The sequence below is a fragment of the Hordeum vulgare genome, chromosome 3H, assembly GCF_904849725.1.
Source record: "Hordeum vulgare subsp. vulgare chromosome 3H, MorexV3_pseudomolecules_assembly, whole genome shotgun sequence".
NCBI lineage: Eukaryota > Viridiplantae > Streptophyta > Magnoliopsida > Poales > Poaceae > Hordeum > Hordeum vulgare.
In genome coordinates, this window is record NC_058520.1 from 137,185,530 (window position 1) to 137,192,664 (window position 7,135).

Here is a 7,135-nt window from a genome sequence, read left to right on the forward strand (position 1 = left end):
GACAAACATTGATCATAACATCCAGGGTGTATTAGTATAAGGTCAGATAGGAATCATCACTAAATATATTTACCACAAACAAGAAACGTGGTTTTCCAATGTAAGAATAACACTGAAATTGCTCTGATTAATATTAATGCTTGTACCTCATCTGGCTCCCTAACATTCTCGTCCAAGTTCTTCTCATATTGTTACGAAGATGCGCCTTTGGTTCCTTCCTCTTGGATCAGTGGTATGCATGCACGGTGCCATTTCTTCTCGGAGGTCTACCAGGAATAGACCCTGGCTTGAACCTTGACGCCTCATGCCTCGCAAGCTCCGGCGGCACGGGACTATTGCTCTGCACAAGCATCTGCTTAAGTTCATAGAAAATGTCAGTGTCCTCCATGGTCAAAAACGATGTCGAGAGCCCCTTCTTCCGGGCACGTTCGGTCCTCCCGATACGATGCGTGTACAGATCGATCGAGCTGGGCATCTCGTAGTTGATCTCGTGAGCGACCTCCGGGACGTCAATGCCGCGGGCGGCCAGGTCGGTGGCCACGAGCGCGTTGAACCTGCCGTTCCTGAACCCGTCGAGGCTGGCCTTCCTCTCGTCCTGCGACTTCCCCCCATGCAGCGCCGTCACCCTGCTCAACCCCGCGTATTCCAAATCATTGGTCAGCTTCTCCACGGAGTTCTTCGTGTTGTAGAACACAATGGCCGTCCTTCTGTCCTTGCCGAGGTCAGCGAGGATCCTCGTCAGCCGTGGCATCTTCTCTTGCACCTTCACCATGACCACATTCTGGGCGACGAGGTCCGCCGCCTTGCCGGCGAAGCCGACCGTGACGGCCACCGGGTTCCGGAGATACTTCCTGGCGAGCCGCTCCATTGGCGGCGGCATGGTAGCGCTGAACAAGTGGGTCATCATGTATGTCCTCGCCTCGTCCAGCTCCTCGTCCGTGTTCTCCGGTTTCAGGTGGCTCGGAGGCATCTCGTCGAGCACGCCGACGACCTGCGGCTCGAACCCCATGTCGATCATCCTGTCGGCCTCGTCGAGCACCACGTAGTTGCACCGGTTGAGTATGGCGTACCTGCTCTCCAGGCAGTCGAGGAGCCTGTCCGGCATCGCGACGATGACCTCGCACCCCCGCTCGAGCATGCTCGCCTGCTTCTGGATCGTCGACTGGCCGTCCGCCTTGCCACCCACGATGGACACGACCCTGATACCTAGGCATGCCGCCAGCATCACCGTCTCCCTCTCGATCTGCTGCGCCAGCTCCCGTGTCGGCGCCAGGACGAGCGCGTACGGGCCCTCGTCCGCCTCGCTGTGGCTGGTCGGTGGCGGCATGCCGGCGATGTAGGCCAGCATGGGGAGCACGAAGGCGGCGGTCTTGCCGGAGCCGGTTTGGGCGACGCCGATGACGTTGCGCCGCTGGAGGCCGAGCGGCACGGAGGCCATCTAGATCGGCGTGGTCTTTCTGTATCCCGCCCTGTCGACGTTCCGGAGCAACTCGGCGCCGAGCCTGCTCTTCGCCCAACTCCGCATGGGCCGGGGCACGTGGGAGCCCCCTGTAGGAGATGCCGAAGTCCTTGCGCAGGATCCGCCGGTCACGCTCCGTCATCTCGTCGGCGCGCTTGTCCGTCCAGTGCATGTCCACGCGCATGTCCAGTGCGTCGTACGTCGCCGCGGCGCCGGCACCGTAGTCCTTCTGGAGCGCGGCCGCCGCGACCTTCTTCTGCTCGCGTCGGTCGATGCCGGCGAGGAAGCCGCGGCCGTAGAGCAGCAGCGTGCCGTGCTCTGGCTGGTTGTTGGCGGCGTCGACGCGGCTGGTGTCGTCCGTGCTCGCCCAGTCGAAGCGGAACCTATCCCGCGGCTTGGCGACCACGATGGGTCCGGCGTCCCTGCCGAGGCCAACTCGAGAGGGGGGCATGGCGGATGGGCAAGGGAGTTGGGGGAGATGGGGACGTGGGAGGTGCGTTAGTGGGTTGTTGGATGAATCTCGTACGTGGGTTGAGATACAATTAGGGCATTTTTTAGTAAACCGGTTTTTTCTTTATTTAATCGCCTGGTTTATGAAGGGATGGAAAAAAATCGGTGAAAGTGCCAGCGACAGGAGGTGGAGGTGGGGAGCTAACGAAAGGTCGAACCATCCCGCTGGTTGAACAGTCACGACGGCACATCCTGCTTTAATAATGGAGATGTACAATAGTTTTAGAAAAAGCAAGCGTCACACAACTTATATGGTAGGATGAGATCAAAATGATGTACGTTGCCACCAAGTAAAATAACAGATAACTTATATATCCAGACATAAAATTGCATGTACACTAACTTTTTGTCGCAGCGAAGCAAGAACAATTTTTTTCTTTCTAAAATTGCTTGTACTTTTAAAATTACATACATCTAACTGATCAATGAACCGTAACTCCTGATAGCGATATGATATAAAAATATAAATCACTAACAGATACGCAAAGGACCAAAGTTTTGCAGCCGAACAAGCCTCTCCTATTTCTCTCTCCCTCTCTAGCTAGACCAAATTATGCATGGGGACGGATGGACGGGCTGCCTGCAAGACTCCCCGCTGTCTCGCCGTGTTACACGATGGATGGCTAGCACGTATATACTAGCTAGCCGTGTGTTACATGTGACTTTGACATACGCTATAATTCACTTGAAGCTGGTTCGCGTGCAGTGGATGGACAATTACAGAGAGTGGTCTTATCTTACACGTCCGTCTCGCCGGCTATGCATGCAGGTACGTACGAGCAGAGCAGGAGCCGTCAAGTTGGACTGCAATACATGCACATGAACTATCAAGCAAAAGCAGGATTAATCCATGCTCACACAGCCAACTCCCTATAAATAGGTTGCCTTCCATCAACACATTGGATCCATCACAAGGTCGCAACTTGCACACACACACACACACAGAGAGACACACACACTCTCCTTCACGCTCAATAGCTCAAGAATATGGCGGTAAGACTCGCGTGCCTTTTAATGCAATATGGGTGTGTGTGTGTCATGCATGAATTCTTGATGCATGCATGCATGTTTGTATGTACGTAGGACACGGTGAAGGTTGGTCCATGGGGTGCACTGGACGGACAAGCTCGTGACGTGAACATCGGCAGCAGGCCCCAACGCCTCAAGACCATCACCATTAGCTGGGGATGGGATTTCGAGAATGCCCGTATCATTGGCATCTCCTTCGTCTACGTCGACCAGGAAGACCAGCCAGTCCTCGTCGGTCCCTGGGGCAAGATCGACCCTCAACTCTCCCAGACAATCGAGATGACGCAAGAGGACCAGGTCAACTGCGTGAGCGGCACCTTCGACGACTCCGCCGGCATCACCTCGCTCCAACTCATCATCAACCAGCAGTCGTACGCCTTTGGCAGCCCGGCAGGGCCCGCCTTCAGCGTGCCGTTGCCGCAGGGTGATGGCGACGTGGTCCCCTTCTTCGGCCGCTCCGACGACACCCTCAAGGCGCTTCGCGTGTACGTGCTGGAGAAGAATGGTTTGCCGGTCATGATCGGTCCGTGGGGCGGCTCCGGCGGCACACCCGTGAACATCACAACGTCCGTCTAGCTTAAGAGCGTCACTGTCTACAGCGCTCACAGCATCAATGGCTTCTCCTTCACCTACGTCGACCAGAACGGTGACTCCATCGCTACCGACACCTGGGGCACGACCACCGGAGGGAAGCAAACCGTACGTATGACTGACGTTACTTCATTCTTAATTTCCTTTCTACTTGGTTGTCTCACTTGTGAGTCCTCCTAACTGTATCCGTGCACGTTGATACAGTTTGACCTGAACCAAGGCGAGTACGTGGACAACATCTTTGCCAGTTTTGACGACGACAATGGCGTGAACTCGCTTCGCTTCACCACCAACAAGAAGTATGTGCATGGCCCGTACGGGCGCCTCTCGGGGACTGTCTTTAGCGTGCCACTGCCAGACAAGGCCGTGGTCGGCAACCAGAACGGCGCCGTGGTCGGCTTCTTCGGCCGCTCCGGAGGGGACGGTCTCGTCGCCCTCGGCGTCTATGTCGGCCTCGCGCCCAACCCGAAGCCATGAATCAATAACTTATAGTATGTCCACACGGGCATGCATACCTCTACTCCATCTGCATGCTACGTTAAACCCCAGCTACCTAGCTAGCTGGCTATACATATGTGTGTAATGAATAAGCACGATGGGATCCCACAGCATCGCCTGTCTGCAGCTCGATCAAATACTGTTAAGTGATTATATACATATGTGCACGTGTGTAATATTAATATAAATAAAGCTGTAATGCCCCATGGTTTGCAATAAATAAATGCCACCCGTTTGGCTAAACATCTGTTTGATATTTATTTTTGTCTCATGTATCTAATTGATAGTGTTGTGGATCCCATCATCCAGAACCCATGCATGAGCACTATCTACTTCCTCCGTTCCTAAATATAAGTCTTTAAAAAGGTTTCATTAACATACGGATGTATATAGACATACTTTAGAGTGTAGATTCACTCATTTTGCTTCGTATGTAGACTTCTAGTGAATTATCTTAAAAGACTTATATTTAGGAACGGAGGGAGTAACACTTAAGCCGGTCTCTTCTTCATCCAAAGCTCGTCGGCCTTCAAAGCACCATCTCTTTTCACCAAAAATAACCTTGCTAGTAACAGTACTCATGGTTCATTGACATGAACATATTTACTTAACGCGGTAAAAAAATAAATTAAGTTCAGCTCTTTCGAAATGAATCAATATACATCTGAGGGCGTAAGAGTGAAAACAAGTTCGCACCGTCCATTTATTGTGATAAACTAAAATTCCCGACTACCTCATAGGAAAATAATCTCTCCGATCAAAAATGCCCAGTACCATAAAAGAAATTGTACCAACATACATGGAAACAGTATAAACTAAGGAAATAACGTCCTAAAGGAAAAATATCTCCCATCCAAAATATTTACAATACCTCTATGCAATAACTTCCCAACAAATAAAATATCTCTATACCACTGTAATTGGTAAAAACTACAATACAATGTCCCATAGAAATATATCTTCGGTGAAAATTCAAAATACCCTGAAACATGTGGTAACGCCGAATCAAGACTTAGGTCCAGTCCCCACACCGCGAAGGGCCAGGAAAGCGGAATGGTCTGGAGGCCCTGCGCGGGCTGGTGAATCTGCTTGGCGTGGAACTGGCAGGCTTCGCAAGATCGAACCAGCTCGGTGGCGTCGTCCAATGTTGTAGGCCAATAGAAGCCTAGCCTGAATGCCTTACGTGTGAACGTGCACGAAGAGGAGTGATGCCCGCAGTCCCCTCCGTGGATGTCGGTCAGTAGTTCGCGCCCTTGCTCCGTGGAGATGCACCGCAGCGCGATGTCATTCGGACGCGAGCGGTACAAGTCGCCATCCCGCAAGCAGTAGGTCGAAGCTTCTTGTGTTGCGCGCTCCGTGTCTTCCTCCTTCCTCAGCAACGTGCCGTGGAGCAGGTGCGCCCCGAGTTCCTGCATCCAATCATCGGCTTGCGCCTCCAGGGCCAAGACCACCCGTGCCCCCGAGGGCTGGCCGCAATCCGGAGCCCCTGAGGGCGGTGCTGGGGGAGCTCCTCTCCTCGTGGCGCCTGGCCCTCGGGTGAGGGCGTCGCGGAAGGCTTGAAGAGTCGTTCCTCGAAGACGCCTGGCTCTTGATCCTCCCGAAGTCCTTAGAGTATAGTTTCCTCGATGGTTTCCTATCCGTAAGAATAACATTAACAACTTTATTCAACCTATTTGATTCATTATGTGGTACGCCAAATTCATGGCCCGCCCATGCTATGTTTACCTCAAGCTCAAGATGCCTGGACCTAAGGGCCCTATTACACACTGAATTAATACTGCAGTAACTTTTCACTTTTAGTTCACACAAATGTAAGGAAGTATTAAACTTATTGATGAATCAAAGCACAATATCATATGCTTTCATGTGTAACGTCTCGTTATAGGCCAAACATTGCGTTATCAGGAAACCTCTCATGGAAATCACATTTAGCGCACAAAAACTGTATAAGATAAGATATCTGAATTACAAGTACACGAAGCCAAAAGAACTATATGTTCTCTTATAAGACAAGAATCTAGATTTCATGGCCTATTGGCTTATATATACATATTACTGAAAGCGTTCACATCACTGTTCCCACTTTAAAACTAAGGCATGTGGCAAATAGGAAAGTTATTTTACCAATGAAAGGAAACATAGAAGATCACATAATGCATACGTAATGTGAATCTACATATATAATCAAACCTTTGCTTGCATTGGATTGTCTGAATCTACTGAAACAAGCACCCGTCGACGGCCCCACCATCCTCGATAATGGCATACATCCATCTTGATCTTGCCTACCAGCTAAGTTTTCATTTATCTCTAGTGACGTCCTACCCCCATCTCCGCCTCCATATCTAGTAAAACTATATGCATCACTCCATCACATGGTTGACAAGAAAACTCATTGGTTTGAGTGGTAGCATCTAACTGACTACTATCTTTTTTCTCTAGCAACACTATCTCATAGAGATGCTCAACGGTGTGAAACATGTAATCCATAGGAGTTTTCTTGGACCTAGGAAGATAAGACTCATTGTCTCTCCTTTTCACGAGTCCCTTATCTTTCCTCTTCTTCATGTCTCTTCTGCCTCTAGATGAGCATCACGTCATGAGCCGGCAGGAATGGTCTCAATTTATTGATATTAGCTGGTGCATCTTCTTCTTCTTCTTCTTCTTCTTCTTCTTCTTCTTCTTCTTCTTCTTCTTCTTCTGTGACAACCGTCTTCTTCTTTATGGCATCTTCTTGTTGGCCGCAGCATCGCTCTTGCCTTTACCTTAATTTGCAAGGTTTGCAGATGCTCTTATACCACCAACAGTACACGTTTGTTCTTCCTTCAAACTAATGAACGGTTATTAGCATTGTGCCACAATGGACACTTTACCGCAGCATCGTAACTGCCAGGCAGGGGCGGGAAACAGGCACGACATTGTGAATAACAAGTAATTCGCACAATGATACAGCTAGTAAATAATCCATAACAAAAAATAATGAATTGCTTAATTATTTTTAGTTGTGATAAATTACTTATTTCGAGATTATAACTACTAGTTTACTGC

General features: G+C 50.2%; 1 pseudogene; it reads right to left on the minus strand.

Annotated features, from left to right (window-relative positions):
- Window positions 1-226: 226 nt before the first annotated feature.
- LOC123441576 lies at window positions 227-1,910 on the minus strand (annotated as a pseudogene).
- Between the last annotated feature and the right edge of the window lie 5,225 nt (window positions 1,911-7,135).